The 17,775-nt window shown below is 46.7% G+C and overlaps 1 protein-coding gene across 3 annotated transcripts in view; it reads right to left on the minus strand.

The window, feature by feature from the left end:
* LOC120848253 overlaps positions 1–17,775 on the minus strand; it is a 77,319-nt gene that overhangs the window by 48,912 nt on the left and 10,632 nt on the right. The window lies entirely within an intron of this gene.

Raw genomic sequence — 17,775 nt, forward strand, 5'->3', positions numbered from 1 at the left:
GCCAAGGCACACGCAACACTGAACGCGGTTGAACAACTGGCGGTAAATCGGATGCGGGCTGTAACAGATTTTGTGGCGAGCGTGCTTGGAGGCACTTGGAGGCACCTTACTAGTAATAATAATAATAATAATTTTTATTTGCACCAGAAAGTTTGCCCACTCAGCGGCTTGCAAGGCTAGACAGAAAGGTTAGTACCCTTACGCATGTTCACCTGCTAGCCCGCTGCTGAGTAGGTGTAAACATAAACAAACAGTAGTCGTAAGTACAAGATAACGCATATACACGTATGGAAACAACGAATAATCATAACCTAGAGGGGAAGGTAAGAAAAATCGCTGTGCCCCAACCCACCCCCATGCAGACCACAGCAGAGGCCCCAGCCACAAGGCATTCCACTAGCTGTGTGTGACGGTGGATACAGCAGATGTGCTCACCATAAACACCATCAAAGGACTACACAGAGTGAAAAGGATGTTCTTGAAAATTTCGGCTGCCGCGGCAACTTTCCAGCTCTACAAGGAGACAGTCCTAGCAGGAAAACCAATCGTGGAAATTTACCTGGGTAATGTTATTGTGATGATCTGGATCGGTCATCAAGATAAATGGGCACTGTGCTCAGGAAAGACATGTCAACGTCATCAGCTGCCATGCCAAAACTACTTTTGTTTCGATCATGAGCGCTCGCACGAGCCGCTTCAGAGCAATGTCTCTTTTGCAGCTCGTCACATGCCAAGGTTTTTAAGCGTCAACCTGATATATCACTCTCCCACGCGACAAACACTAAGCAAATACCGCATTGAGCAATAAACACATCATTCAATAATGATATACATACGACTTGATAAATGAGAAGAAACCGTATAAACAAGTTTGCATGCTACACATTAGAAAAGTTCAGTCCCCAGGTAGAGGCTGCACAAATTTGACGACCGGGCTTCAGTTTCTCCACGTGCACTACATCGCGGCCAGTGCTGTCCACGAGTTCAAACTCGCAGTTCACGGGAGAGAGCCGGCTCACAATGGCGAGGGCCAGTAAATCGTAGTGTTGCCTTGACTCTGATGAGTGGGGTCTCTCACAACACGAGGTAGTCCTTCTTAAAAAGAACATACATGTGCCACTGTCAAAGTCGCTTTCTTGCTTTTCTCGAGCAAGCTTGATTTCTCTGGAGGTCAACTTCCGAGCTGCAGACCGCTGTTGAATGTGACACCAATGTTGGTGCTGAGGGTTGACAACTTTCCAAGGTTCTGAGACAGAAGTCCCCTGGCAAAAGGAGGCTTGATGAATGCAAAATTGGCTCAGTGTCCGCATTGCTAAGCTTAATTGTCTTGATGCCCACTGCAGCAGCAGAGGTGATGTGACAAACTACTGATGAATCCTTCCAGGCGGTAGGGGCATCAGGTTTCCACTTTCCTTCGTCAACAATTAATTCAACAGACTCAAGGTGCCGTTGCCATTCCAAAAATTTTGGGGTCAGCTCTTGCCGGCATCGTGTGACTCTCCCCCAAAGTGGCCGCTCGTCTTACAAATGAGACAGAGCGGACGAACTTCAGGGTATTGGGACGAAGAACACCGAAAGTCCCGCGAAGTTTTTGACGCATGCTGAAGTGACACATGCTGCTTCTCTTGCTTCTCTGTTGCAAAAGGGTGCTGGTGACGATTGCTGTCGTCAGCGTTCCAATGAGGCGGTGACCGGCCTGCTTCGAGAGCAGCAAGGAGCGCACTTTCTTTGCCCCTAGCTACACAGCTTGCACTGGCTCTGCAGCGAAAGCCAAAACCAGTGTCTGTGGTTGGCTGAAGACAACCTGGTCAAAGCCAAGGAAAGAGTCCAGCAGCTCATTTAACGAAGCAAAGCGCCTGTCGAAGCATGCTTTCGTGCTTTGTGAAAGAGTGTGGCCAGGATAACCTTGCATTTCTCCGCCTTCGTCTCTGGGTAGCTGCACTCGTAGATGAGCTCCAGTTTACGGAAGGCGAAGTCGGTGCAGGACTCTCCCGAGTGCTGACTTGTGCTGAACATCTTTTGTTTCATCCCAGCTTCGTTGTCCAGGTTGTAACGACGACGGAAAGCTTTCTTAATTTGCTCCTACGTTGTTAGCTCGGCTGTCTTGAGGTGGTACCTAATCCACATGGAGTAATTAGATGGTAGCTTGGATACAATCAATGGGATGGCCTCACCTGGTGCAACTTTAAACGTCTGGAACCAGAAATCTATCTGGTGAAACCAGGCGATGATGTCCGTGCCCAGCTGAGAAACCGAGCTGACAGTCACGTTGGTCAGCGACTGCAGTGTATTCGGCTGACTCAGCTTGAGCAGGAACCTTCTTCCTAGGCGCCTTGGACCTTTTTAGAGCGCAGCTCTTAGGGGCCCGTTCCCGGCTTGAGCGGCGTCGCCGTCGCCGTCGCCGTCGCCGTTGGCGTCGCCGTCGGCGTCGGCGTAATTAGGGTCACCCCAAGGTCATCCTAAGGTCACGTGACCCCCAAGGTCACCCCAAGGTCACGTGACCCCTCCCCAGGGTCACGTGACCCCCTGAGGTCACGTGACCCCCCGAGGTCACGTGACCACCCCCAGGGTCACGTGACCCCCCCCCCGCCGACGTCACGTGACCTCCCAGATGTCGTCACCGGCATCCGCATCGTCGTCATCATCACTGATGATGTCATCAGTGACGTCACTGATGACCTCACCGGCATCCGCATCGCCATCGTCATCATCACCGATGACGTCACCAGTGACGTCACTGATGACGTCAACGGCATCCGCATCGTCATTGTCATCATCACGAATGACGTCATCAGTGACGTCACTGATGACGTCACCGACATCCGCATCGTCATCGTCATCATCGCTCATGACGTCATCGGAGTCCGCATCATCATCGTCACTGATGACGTCATCAGTGACGTCACTAATGACATCATCGGCATCGTCACGTGACCCCTCAAGGTCACGACCCCCAAGGTCACGTGACCCCCCCAGGTCGCTTCACCCCTCCCAGTACCCTTCCCTCCTCCTCCTCAAGAGCTGCGCTCTAATTCGGCGTTTCAGGCAGTTGTAAACGGCTTTCACTTTTTTTTTCTTTGCGGGCTCTTGCAGCAGTGTACGTCAGAGTCCACGCTGCACGAAAACTCCGAGGACGAGGTTTTCGGCATCCTTGCCTCAAGCTGACCAAGACGATCCATTATGATGACTGGTGCCAGCAGGTTACTGATCAAATTCAGTGTTGCCTGTAGCTGTGCGTTGAAGAATCTGAACGCAGACATTTTGAGCAGACTGCCTTTCATGCGGGCAGACTTGTACGTAACGCGTTACAAGTAATTGATTACTTGTAATCAATTACAGTTAAGTGTAATTTTGTAACGCTTCAATTACATTTGTCAAGCTGTAACGCTCGGAGTAATTCAATTACTTTTTTTCTGTAATCAATTACAAAATCAATTACACAATTACCAATTACATTTTTCATCCCACAATTCTTTTTTCTCACAAAAATCAGCATAGTCACTCAGCCATGGAGCAAAAATGATTGACATTTTTTTAACATCTAAAAAAAATAAAACTAGGATTAGTCGGCAACTCCTTTTTTCTTTTACGCCACGCTCTTCTACAAGCGCGCCACCAGCCTTGGCTGGGGAGTTCCGGATCTCGTTGCAGATTGCTGATAAAGTCGACGGGAAGCGGGAACTCGCTATTGACTTTTTAGTGGGCTTTGTTCCTTAGGTCGACGCGTCAGCTACACGACAAGCTCCGGGTCTGAAAACAAAAAAGGGAACAATAACCAAACAAAATTGTGTACGCAATATTTTACTGTGTATTTGTGTATTTCTGTCATCGCAATAAGAAGTAACGTGAAAGTAACTTGAAAAGTAATCAATTACTTTGCAGTAATTGTTCAATTACTTCTGGGAGGCAGTAATCAGTAACGGTAATCGGTTACTTTTTTGACTGTAGTAATTGTAATTGTAATCAGTTACTTTTTTTCAGTAACGTGTACAAGTCTGCATGCGGGCAATGAAGAGCCCAACCCTCCCACAGTTCTGCTCATGTTGCAAGTGTTGACAAGGGCGCTATAGTCTGTTGGAGGTCAAGAATAGCATGAGAGTGGAGAAGAGGAAACCACCTCTACTTGTCATGATATAGGTGGTTTGCTCCTCTCCAGTGCTCGCTCCGCCAATGTCGGGAGAGAGGGACAGAGACTTCTCCTGAGCTATTCTTGACCTACAGCAGACTCTAATTATGTTCCAGAAGCTGGCAGAAAAGACCACATAAAATTTCACTCTTTCGCACGTTTCCGACGCAGTTTGGAGTAGAAATGTCGGAGGCCCCAGAGAGGATATTTTTTACCTATTCAAGAGTTTTGTTACGTTGCTGCTGCCGCTATTTATTCTGGGAACTGCAGTCCCGTGCACGCGCGATAACCCCGCTGAGGGCCTGTGCGTGCAGCACACGAAACGACACCACCTGTCTTGTGCACGGCCGTCTGTCCCCTGTGAGCAGTTATGGCGTCACCAAGCATGTGCACAATAGCTGGTGAGATCAGTGTGTTGGTGACATGATGTTGTTTAAGGCAGGGATCATGTGTTGTGATACCAATGGATCCACGCTCTGGGTCGCTGACTCTGGTGCGCTCCGTATACTGCAGAATCATTGCCATGAAAGCCTGTGCCAGAAGCTATATATGTGATGGCCAGGAATTGGTGAAAATAGCATATATGGCAGAGTGTAGGACAATATGATCCCGGACAATATGGTCCCAGACAAAATGGTTCCGGGCAAAATATTCCCGAACAGTATCATCCCGGACAATGTGATCCCGAACAATATGGTTCCGAGCGCAAACCTGGACAAAATGGTCCCAAGTAAAATTTCCGACACTTCTGACGCACTGTCTGAAATGTCGCTGATATCTGCAGCGATTACTTTTAAGGTGAGTGATAGATATGAAGTACGGTCCATTCGTGACATGTCGATTCGTCATAGGGGGAATAAAGGCAATTTATTGTGCAGATACCGCATGGTTCGATGCAATGTTAGAAAATAAGAATGGAAAATAATAAACATGCTTTTGAACACATGACACATTTTATTACGTTCCCACAAAAAGTCTACCCTTGTTTGATGCTGTTTGGCCTCAGCAGCCCTTACGCCATAAAAACACAATTTCCAATTCAAAAGGTCTACGATCTTGAAACGGCACTTAATTGGCCCACGCCCTTCAGAGGGTCATTCATGATACGGCTCCCTTGTACGTACTGTGTGCAGATTGTTTGAAGTTGCTGTTGCAATTCTCAGTAGACTGGTTGAAACTCAAGTTGAACACACGAAAAGTAGTACAAATGGCGAAAATTATGCGTGAAAAATATAAATTCTAGATTGACAAACGGCTCGATATACAAGTATTTTGCGAATCACACTTAATAACATAAACCTGTGAAGACCAAGCAATAAAAAAAGTAACTTCAAAATGGCCAACGGCTCATGTCACAAATGTTTAGCAAAAATAAAGCAAAAAAGCAAGAAAAAAAAAAAAAAGAAAATTGCCGCGAAAATGACATGGGACCATTTTGTCCAGCCTAGCACTTGGGACCATTTTGTCCGGGACCATATCGTCCGGGATCATTTTGTCCGCGGGACCATATTGTCTGGGACCATAATGTCTGGATCCCGTACTCAATGCCAAACAACCAGAAAACCAAGCTAAAAGCACTGACACATTGAGAATGGCCAACAGCCTGGAATGAAATTCACTTAGGCTTTGCTGGTTAAGTGGAAGGAAAAGCATTTCAGGTTGTTTTACACCAAGTGGCTGGAGGTGTGAGTGGTTAGCAGCATGTCGTCGAGCGTAGTAATCAAGTATCTATGGTCTTTGTCAGACACAATTGAAGTGCTAATGAAGGTTCGTTTGGGCAACGGTATGATTTATTGCATGAATATCATCTGAGTCACCAGCGCACCTCATCACCGGCAACTCACAGGCTGAGCATATGGTACAGGAGCTCAAGCAATTGTAAGGGCAACTACAGTAGATCAAAAAATTTCAGGTTTATGATTGGTTAAACGTCATGTAGGTACAACAGCGCAGAACGAAGAGGATTAAGGAAAGGGACAAACACCACAGGACGAGCGCTGCACTAGTCCTGTGGAACTAGTCCTCGTTGTTTTGCGCTGTTTTATGTTTAGCCTTCAATAAAGTGACCTGGGCCCGTTTGCTCGAAGCTGGTTAACTAACCGCGGTTAACCGGATTTCCAGGAATTTTCGGTCACGTGACCGGCAGAGTAAGGACGGCGGGGAAACATGGCGGTGCCCCGGCGGTGGCAATCAGTTCGTCGAACGACGTTTCATGGACAAATCAGTTCGTCGACACTGCGATGTTTCATCGACAGATCGTTTCGTGGAAACGAGCACCCGCTCGTTTCATCGACAGATGTTGCGACGTTTCGTCGACAGCTCGCTTTGCCAGCTCCTCTCCGCCAGCTGCGCCTCCTCGCGACCTCTGCGCCTGCGCGGCGCGCGGCCTTGTGTTGGATGGATGGATGGATGAAGGATGGCCGACTGGGCCAAGTATGGCGAACCAGTGTGCAGCCATCTTGCCTCACCAACTTAAATTATCGCATTTTTTTTTTACCTATATATATATTTTTTTTTTTTTTGGGGGGGGGGGGGGGGGGGGGGGGGCTCGCCGATTGCACTGATTTCGGAGCTTGCGATTTGAATGGTTTCGCTCGTGTCTTTGCCCGAACCTTTGGGGAAGCGTTGTCAAAGCCGGGAAGTTTTGTTATCGGCCAGTGTCCTTTATCGAATTAGATTTTCAAAACTTTCAACAATATGCGCTGCTCTTGAGGGCTACGCTTTCGGCAGCATACGTGATCGAGGTGTCTGTACGTCATCGAATGCAACCCTTCGCGAGCTGGCCGCCGGCACTCCTTTTGAAAAAATGGCTGGGTCATTTCCAGAGCAGGCGTATCTTTCCGCGCGTCACGTCTTTTGGCAGAATCCTCAAGAGCCACCTGAACATAGCATAGATAGTTAACACATCAAAACACTGAAGCTCTTAAAGAAAATTTGAAAGGATAAACGAGGCCTGTTTGCGGTGCACACAGCCTTCCTACCGTTGAAAATGGCATAAAATCGGTTTTCAAGCTAATTGGCATCTGGTCTTAGCCGCTAGCAATAAACTTGGAAGGAGACTGAGCATTTTCCTACGCGTGGTTTACTTTTACGGTAATAAAACACGGTTGTTGTCTCCTCCAGACACTGGGTATTCAACGTACTGTACTTACCAGACCGCATGCGATTTTTAGTCTTTAGCATATTTAGCTTCTGGATAATGAATAACACAATAGTTCTGCATATGTTATGCCTGTACTGAAATTTTGCATGCAGAAAAACCGATATGTGACCAAAGAACATTAGATTTGGAAGCCGCTCTTTTATGAAACGAGCTATGAACTTGCCCCAGGTATCTGTCAGCTGGCATGGATAAAAGAACAATTTAATGTCGCGTGTGAGGACCAGTCGGCTGCTGCCGACAGATTTCGTCTATACTCGGCGACAACTTTTCTTGGCAATGCAGTGGAAGGTACAGGCCCGCGTCCCCTCTCCCATTTTGAGTGTACGCAGGCTCTTCTCCTCTCCCCGGAAATGGGAGAGGAGGAGAGCCTGCGTACACTCAAAAATGGGAGAGGGAACGCGGGCCTGTACTTTCCAGTTCATTGCCAAGAAAAGTTGTCGCGGAGTATAGTGGTACTACCGCCTCCAAGGCCTTACATGTGGCGGCTGTTCGAGAGAAGCTATATAATGCATTAAGATGCACATTCGATATGAACTATGGTTTACTTTGTGTAATACGACTAAACTTAGTGTACTGTTTTATTTATCTGTTACCAATTCTCGTGTTTATTTGTTTATTTTTTTGCATTGCAAAGTTTTCTTCGCGTATAAGTCGCAGTAGCCAGTCAAACACTGCATCACTTTTCCTTTTGAAAAATTGAGGGTAACGAACATGCTTAATTTCAATTGATATATTGATAAAAAACTGCAAGCTCTATTTTTGTTTAAAAATAACCAATATAAAAAAAATACAGTGTTTACGCCCTTTTCCGCAACCCACCATTGGATCGAAGTTTTGCTTTGTGCCTACGCATATTTTTCTCCACCGCTTTTCTTCTTCCAGTAACTTTCGGTTCTATAAACGGGCATCGGAATTTGCAAATATCCGAATAGGCCGCGCTCGAAGTCCTGCGCGCTCTTGCTTTTCCATCTGACACGGATGAGAGCGAGAGGGTAGCGCAGTCGCTCACCTTGGAGAGCAACTGCGCTAGGCATCGTCTTTTTCATCCGTTACAAGCGCATGTACCTTAAGTTTCCGGCATTCCTTTCAAAACCGCAAAAAAAAAAAAAAAAAAAAAAAAAAACTTGTCGACGAAGCGTTTTACGGTGGTGCTGTCGACGAAACGATTGTCGACGAAACGTGTGTCTATGAAACGTGTGTCCACGAAAAGTTGTCCACGAAACGTAATTCCACGAAACGAGTTTCGACGAAATGATAGGGACCCCCCGGCTGAGTGGGCGCCGCTCGCTTTAGTCAGCAATGAATCGTGCTGGAGGTTTTCGCGTTGCCTTACCTCACTTAAAACGCAAAGCATGAGCAAAGACTTCGCCACATTTTTTAGATAGACTTTCGACTCTGGCCATTCCTAAGCCTAAATGAACGCGATAGTTGTCGGCATGGCAACGTCTTTGGAAAGTGGATTGATTGCCTTGACTCAATCGGCCGGGTATTGATAGCACACAAAAGCAGACAGCGTTCCCTAGACCTTTTGCTAAATTTTAAAGGCACCGAGGTGCATGCTACGGGTGTAGTTACACGCGCTGCACCTGCTGGCGTCTGCAGTAATAACTGTTCTGAAGCAAAAAGCCTAAAACAAATTTTGCCGTGCACGCGCGTTCGTCAAAGATTTATTATGATTATTTACTCCAAATGTGGAACGCCAGCGCGCGCGGATCGTAGAATTACACTGTCAGCGTTCTTCTCGATGTTCGGGTAATTTACTAATAGGTCAATTTTCAGTGGAGCCGAGTTCCAGGTTTTTCAATTTATGACGGTGTTATATACAGTTCTTACATGCTGGCCAACCATGCTGCCAGTATACCGCCCGCCTTTCACTGCTCACTTCTTTGTCATCCTTTCTAGGACTCAACTTCGTCGTCCTCTTTCGAACTCGGAAGGAAATTTCACGAGGCTTTTCTTCACTTCATACAGCCAAATATTTAGAAAATTTCCAAACAAGGGTTAATTTAGTTTTACCTTGGCGATTGTTTGTACCACGAGCAATAAAAATTGTTTCTTAAGCTCAAATGTATGCCGCGCTGCATCGCGAAAGCCAGGCAGCGCGCATTTGTTGGGTCCCCCCATTTCGGTAACCTTTCCACGGAAGCCACGTATATTCGCTACAGCCAGTAGGTAACACCAGCTACCACCGCATAATAAAACACAAAGCTACCGCTCATCCTGCCCTCGTCAAACTTGGCTAGGTACTTGTGGGTACCTAGTAGGGAAGGGCGGTTAACTTTTAACCGCGGTTAAAGTTAACCGGCTTCGAGCAAACGGGCCCTGATGTCTCATTTAGGCGGGGACAGATAACGGTTTTCCGACCAAGGTCGCTGTCCCGCCAGCGGGCTTGTGGGACAGCGCGCTTTTTCTTTTTTTTAGGGGCGAAGCCACACGACGGACCGGGCCGCGGACCGATAGATCACGTGATGCGCGGCCCGCGGGCCGCCCGGGTGCAATGAGCATCCACACGGCGGACCAAAAGAGCAGACGACAGAGTGAACGGGCCGGTCTAACCCTCGACCTCACAGCTCCGCCAAACGCGTGCAACGAGCTGCTTTGAGGCTATTTGTAAGGAGCCAAGATGGAGGTTGAACGAAAGAGACTTTTGGCCGCGGTGGCTTTGGCGTTGACTATTGAAGACGAGGAGGACTTAAGTGAACCGGAAAGGGCATGCATCTATTGTCCCACAGAGCGGGAAATCGCTCCACGAGCGCAATGAAGTAAAAAGTTGCATCGTTGCACCATGCCGCCATCGTCGCACAACAAAAGGTTTGTCGTCTTCGTCTTCAACAGTTGGCGCCAAAAGAACACGACTTTGGATTTGGATTCCAATCCAAACAAAAGTCAGCTTGTTGCCAGACTTAGCACTTCAATTATACTAAAAACGCCGCGGTCCGCCGCCAAGGTCCGGGCGAGAAAACTGGCTTGGCATTTCTCACAAGCGCGGGCCGCGGACCGCCGGCGGACCTCGAAAAGCGGTGACGTAAGATCACGTGATGCGCGGCCCGCGGACCAAAACAGCAATTTGGTCCGTCGTGTGGATACACCTTTAGGGGCTAGCCATGGATGTCCGTATGTCCATCCGATGTCTGGCGTCGGGTGCTCGTGCTCACGAGCACGTGAGCACATGCTCCCGTGCTCGTGTAGGGCAAAAAACAACCGCATCTCCACGTGGTGAATGATGTTGATGGGGCGAAGCTCTGGTGGTGCTTGTCTGCGTAGACGCTGAGCCGCAGCAGGCCGAGCCTTTCGTTCGTTTTCATCCATGCATGTCAGAAAGAGAATGTGTGGTATGGGACGTGGTTATAAGCATTTGAGCATTTGACCGCAGCGTGACATGGATGATAACGAACGAAAGGCTCGGCATGCTGCGGCTCAGCATCTACGCAGACAAGCACCACCAGAGCTTCGCCTCAATCAACATCATTCACCACGTGGAGATGCGGTTGTTTTCGCTTCGGCTGCCCCGAACCCAGACACGGTTAAACGAAACTATCGCACCAGTTGCTTTCCCTGATGAAGGGACAAAATATGCTTGGCAAAGAAGATGCTGGTGCTGAAGGTTAATTTGCATATGACATTCCAGTTGAGAATTCCCATTAGATTCCAATTCGAATTTAAAATTGGTACCAGTTGGGTTTCCAGAAAACCAATTTATCCCTGCCAAATGGCAGCCGAATTCGCTAAAGGGAAGCTCATCGCCATCTTCTCTAAACTGGGTTCTCCCGATTCGATAAACCAGGGTCGATAAAACGGCGTTCGCTAAAACGAGCTTCTCTAAACCGGATGCCTCCGAATTATTAAATTCCAATTGATGAGACCCATTGGCCAATGTGCTGATTGGAACCCACTAAAACCAATCGATTCCGGTTAAAACCAGTTAAAATTCCAATTGGATCTGATGGGAATTTTAGCTGGGGATCTACTATACTAAGAAATATTCTAACCAAATGTATTAGATGTGTATACCAAACAGTATGCAAATGGCAAGGAAATGTTTTCACAGTGTATACAGAATAATAAAAAGGAGTGATTAGTTACCAAATTTAAACTTTTCAAGTCTCGTAACACAATAATACCCCCTCCCCCCCACCCCTCCCCCTGCAACACTACGATTTACTCATGTATACACCGTGGCGCGTAGCCAGGAGAGAGACCCATGGTGCCCAGGCTCCCCCCGAAATCTTCCATTTTGCTGGGACCACCTCTCCCCCCTCCCCCTCATACAGAATTGAGTCATGGGCGGGCGCCCCTCGAAACAAAATCCTGGCTATGTGCCTGCACCGTGCAATGGCTTAAATGCCGACTAAATATTGCTCTGAGGCGCTTTTGCAATATGTGCCTAATAACTAGTGCATGCCTACCATAACCGATCTGTACCCGTGCACAATCATCTCCATAATACCTCACCCCCTTCCTCCTCATGCCTTCCACATCTGTCAGTTGGAAGAGCTGGACCACCCCACCTGGGGAAGCACAACTGACACCATGGCCCCAATTAGTGTCACACATTCTCAACGTTGCAGGGACCATGCTGCCGCCCTCACTACCAGCATCTTTTTGACCGCTAATGAGATGCAGATAATGCGGACGAAACATCATTGTAAATAAAATTTCTCTCTCTCCCTCCTAGCTGTTAGCCAAACGTCTCCAATTAGATGAAAGTAATTGGTTTTTTGGCTAAATGGATACAAGCTCAGCATGTTAGATTTCCTCACACCTTAGCATGGACTAACCACTAGGGCTGCATGTGACCCCCCCCCCCCCCCCCCCCGAGGTCACATGACCCCCCCACCTCCCCGAGGTCACATGACCCCCCCTGAGGTCACATAACCCCCCCCCCCCCCCCCCTTTCCCCGGACGAGATTCAAGAATGAGGGGAGGAGGAGGATAAGGAGGTGAGGAGGGGTATACCTTCCCCTCAGTACTTCCCTCCTCCTCCTCAAGAGCTGCGTTCTAATTCGGCGTTACAGGGAGTTGTAAACGGCTTTCATTTTTTAATTCGAGATTAAAGAAAGAATATTTTATATGGCAAGATTTGTAAATTCACTCAATTAGGTATGATTGGCTGTTTCTATAGGATTCATTTTATATCAGATCCGTCGTTTACTTGTCATCCCATGACATCAGACCTTCTGAGGTCACAGTTCATAAATATTTGATAGTTAAACTTACCTTATAAATGAACAAGTAGAACAACCTTCACAATTTTAGCTGGGTTTTCGTCTAAGCATATAATAAAGTGAAAGGCGTGGGAAAACTTTTCAATATTCAAATTAAAAATATTTGGCCAAAACTTTTCGCTTCAAACTCAAAATCCACTAGTTACATGACTATAACTTAGAATAAACCGTTTTTCAAAATTGTCATCGGCCCGCTTCAGTTAATATTCTTGTTTATTTCTGACCCCGAAACGACTCAGGACACGGATGATGGCATAATTACCTCACAGGATATACTCGGAAGCAGGCCTGAACGTAGCGGGTCAAACAGTTTCGAAAGAATATACAGGAAAGGAGACAAAGTGAGGCCTTCTGGTGCTCAACGAGAATGTACGACGACCACTGCGGGGTCTCTGTCCAAAAAGCCATCTGTGGTTCCACAACAAAGCGTCCAATCATTGAGGTGTTTCTTGAGGTTATCAACGAAAAAGGCAATTTCATTTGAACCTGCCTTCGTGTTTACTCGAGCGGCTCTGAAGAGAACAAATAAGTGAAACAAGCGCCGGCTTTCTGCACAATGTGGGGACGGCTTCCTTGAAAACTAATAGGGAAGAGGAGACGGTGACCCGCTGGGTGTAAAAATGACAGCGCATATCCTACAAAGGCGAAGGGAGAGGGGGGTGCACACACAGCCCAGACGGAACACTCAGAGACATATTGCACGAGCACCGACACCTACAGATGGTCCCCACATGAGAAGAGTGAGACAAAGTCGGTGAAACGGACATTGTTCGCCGCCCCTACCACCGTGGGTGCTGCTTCCTTTATCTCCCGGTTTCGTGCTGACTCGATTCTCAGTCGTGTGCTAAACCAGACAATTTTTTGTTTGTTTAATGTGTGGAGTTACAGTTACAGTTACCCAATACAAAAGAAACAGTCTTGCAGTTACAAGTTACCAGCAGTAAAGAGTAACTCGTTACCAAAAAGTAACTCTAGTTACTAGTAACGCATTACTAGTAGCTATAGTTACTGCCCAAGACTGCTTGTCATGCACGGTCTGGATACGAGTGCTTCGCTCTTACCAGCGCTTTGGTCGTATAAAAAGCGGCCTTTGGAGCGTCATCTTCGATGTCGCTCATCAAAAGCATTGGCTTATCAATTATTGCAAATAAATTATGCACATTTCAGCACAAATGCTGAAATGGCGAATCACGCAAAAAAAAAGAAACACCCTTTGGGTTTAAATTTTTCTAATTTCTCAGTTTACCTTTCTTCTTACTGTATAGTGTAACAAATAAAATAATATTGTTTTGGTTTCTGATTTCTTAAGTCCAATTTTTGTACTGTGACGAGAAAGTAACGGCGTTACTCTTTTTGCAGTAACTGTAACATTTTACTTTTTGAAGCCGGTGACTGTCACTGTAACAGTGTTACTTTTCCCCCCTAGGTAACTGTAACTGTAACACTGTTACTTTTTGCTGTTAACGTGCCCACGACTGATGACTAGGTTCAATTTCTTTGTTATGCTGTGGTAGTAAACACCGAACCGTGGGGACAAGTTCAAATAAAGTACCCCTTATAGTTTGATCTCCTGCCCATCGTATTGTCGGGCACCGAACAATGGTTCTGAGCACTGCGACACTTTGCACACCATACTGCTCGACATTTAGAGTCTTTACCCAAAAGGAGACTTTGCTATCTCTGACGACTTAAATTTTCCAAACATTGACTAGGTTCATCTTACCACGAGCAGCTCGAATGCTGCGTGAGACTCTTTCATGTTTCAATTTTGACCTCACCCCAGTTGTTGAACAACCCACCCGTGGCGACAATATTCTTGACCATACCCTTACAAGCACACCAGAAATAATAAAAACTGTCAACTGTGTTGCTGGCTTAAATGACCACGGCATCTTGATCATCGAGTTATCTATCCCTGTGCCGACGCTGAGCCCAACTGTTCAAACAATTCGTGAGCTATAACAAAGGTGATTACTACGACACCATAAATCGGAACGTGTCATCGTTCTATCAGTCGTATGTCGAAAACCTTCGTTCAAGATCGGTGGAAGAAAACTGGTTACTATTTAAAAACAAACTTAATATTTTAACTGAGCAATTTGTTCCGAATGTTATTGTACAGAGCGACGGGCATAACCCCTGGTACAATATAAAACTTTACAATCATTATAAATAACAAAAAGAAGCGCATGTATAAAAGAGCTAAAAAAGTAAATAATAACAAAGTCTGGGACAAATATTTTTCATGTCTCAAATCTTGTACAGAGCGTAAGGTTGACGAAAAAAAAGTTATTTTTTTTAGGCCTGCCAAAGAATTCTGCAAAGTAACCCCCAGAAGTTCTGGAAGGTATTTTCACCCAGAGATAATACTGACTCTATCCGACTAAAGAATGAAAATGTAGATGCCGTGTGTGAGCCACATTGCGCTACAGCTTTAAACAAATATTTCTCTTTAATACTATCAAACGAAAGCGTTGATCATATACCTATATAGTTTGCCTTGCTCTGGTTTTGAGCCCATGGCCCCCATTGACACTAACATTTCTGCTTCCAGAATACTTTGACTTATAGGTTTAAAACTCTCATCATCTTGTGGTCCAGACAATATTAGCCCCAAAATTCTTAGCAACACCAAAGTAATATGTAGTGAATTCCTCACATTCATATTTTCTTAGTTATTACAGCAGTATTGCCTATACTCCGTTTCACCTTCAGTCCGAGCACAGCGGATGCTAGGAGCTATCCCAGCCAATCCAGCGTTGAGAGAGTGTCATGTGACCTTGAGCTCCCTGCGTCGCTCTGGCCAACTGAAAGGTCACACGCAAGTTCTCCCATCGCTCTACAGGGGGAATGGTGGGGGTAGTGGGTGGTCTTGGTTGAATCTACACTCACCTATGTAGTGACGGAGGGTTCCTATCTCTTGGCACACTGGGCAGTTCCCACTATATTGAGTGGGGAACATATGCAACTGAGTAAAAGGAGGTGAGGGAAGGACCCTGACTGAATTTGCCTATACGCTACCTGTTCCTCCAGCGTTAACTTAGGATGCGGGGCTGGCAGTCTTCACTTTTCCTTGCAGTAGAGTGTGACTAGCATTTTCTTTTAGGTCACCATGGGTTGGTCCTGCACCTCTTCGATGGCTGTGGCCCGGTAAGTCAGCGCGCAGGCCTGCTGGTGAGCAAGTTTGTTGCCCTCTACCACGAAGTGGGCAGGTACCCATTTAAATTCTATGGGCTCCTTGGGGGTCTTTTGTTTTTGAGCACCTGCAGCGCTTTTCAGGACACCGAGCCCGACTGGAAGCTCCGGTATGCTTGGTGTGAGTCGGTGATTACCCTGGTTCTGCCCGGCAATAGGTGACCCCGTCTTGTTCCGCAATGCTTCGATTACTCTTTTAGCTAGTGTATTTATGTACCAGTTTTATTTCACACACACTTGTTCTCACTGTTTATATTACTCACCAGCCCTGTAGGTGTCAGCCACCTGTCTGTTCATATGTTGATCTTTTGTATTTTTCATGTACTCCCCCCCCCCCCCCCCCCTCCCCGCTCCTTATGTAATGCCCCTGCTGGGACTTTTGAAGTTACAATAATAATAATAATAATAAAAAAACTGCCAGTAACATTGGAAGAATTGAGGAGCGGGGGTGGGGCCAACAAGTTTGAATTCCTGTGCCGACGCAACTTCACAGATAACTTGAGCACATCATATCACATTCCCACTGGATCTGATAGGCATTCCTAATCAGTTTTATTTTCATATGTTCTGTGACAATGCAAACCAGTTTTAAATACTCTACTTTTATAATATTACTTTTCCGTACTTCTCACTGCAACATTTTCATGGCGAGCATACTGTTCCCCAGATCACGAGAGCCGCGCACAAGTAGCGAGCCTCAGTTTGGGCATCTAGGACGTAGTACGTAGCTGTTGTGCGTCTCACCTACGCACTGCAAAATCTGCGTAAAACGATCCAAACTTCTTTCAGCAAGCGCTGTGACCCAAGGGGGTATCGGAGGTCGGGTGTGTTAGCGCACCGCAGCTCGTACGGCGAAAGGTCCCGCTGCCAGGGATCCCCACCCCTACCCGTTTCGATCTGTTGTGAGGCACAGACCCCAGGCTAGCAGTCGTACTGTAGTGGCTAAATTTTCTCATCTACAGCCTGAAACGGTATTGCCAGAACCTAGACAGGCCGATCGCACGCCATTTAAAATAGTGAACGTCTTATTTTCTTCCGCTGTGCCCAAAATGACGACAGTGGATGCGATTGAAAGACCAGCGGATAGGCGGGCTACCACTCTTGCCTTCGAATCGTTCGGGAGTCGGGCACCTGCATTTGCACCATGATTGAAGAAACAAAGAGAAGCGACGTCAAATCACATCGACACAGAATCACTCCAAGCTTCCTTGCTTGTGCCCTTCAGCTTTGTGCGCCGTCAGCCGTATCAACGCTAATCAAAATTAACAACGCCTGCCGCGCGCGTTCCGCTGCTCATACAAACAACAAACAATCAGAGTACTTTGCCGCAGAAAGTTACTTCCGCCAGTTTTAGCGGAATGCAGAGCTCAACCCCTGCTGAACCGACGTTATTCAAGGTATTGAATTTGGCGTAAGGGTAGTGTGTTTGGGGTATGCGAAAAAGACTACGGTATTGACTATGGCGTACGCCGAAATGACTACGGTATTGATTTTGGCGTACGCCATAACCCCCATAACTAGGGGTGTCGCGAACCGGCCGAGGTTCGAGTTCGACCAGGTTCGACTTTTTCGAACTTTTAGTCGAAATTCGACGAACCCTGTATTGAGGTTCGACTCGTGCGCGCATGCGCGACAGGCTGGCCAGTTGGCTTCGGATTGGATGGTGATGGCTCAGGGATTAATAAAGGACAGCGCTGATTGGTTATTTCAGTTAATACAGTACAAAACCATTAAGTTATTAACTTCTTTAGTGATTAGAATTAGTTTATTTTAATTGCAATTGTTTATAAAATAAAAAAAAAACCTTTTTATAAAAATAAATTTTCTAAACCTAGACATGCTTGTATCAAGGTCTGGCCACACTGTCCACAAAGTCGAACCGGTCGAAATTGGTGAAAAGTTCGAAGGTTCGTCGAACCGGTTCGACCTAGTCGAACCCCGAAAGTTCGACCTAAAAATCGGGTTCGACAAAAGTTCGCGACACCCCTACCCATAACCCATAGAGTTATTACAATGTACGCTAGAGGTTCAACTGGCGCTAGTGTCTATGCGACTTCCGGGAGGCA

The sequence above is a fragment of the Ixodes scapularis genome, unplaced genomic scaffold (genome assembly GCF_016920785.2).
Source record: "Ixodes scapularis isolate PalLabHiFi unplaced genomic scaffold, ASM1692078v2 ptg000005l_1___fragment_1__unscaffolded, whole genome shotgun sequence".
Taxonomy (NCBI): Eukaryota; Metazoa; Arthropoda; class Arachnida; order Ixodida; family Ixodidae; genus Ixodes; species Ixodes scapularis.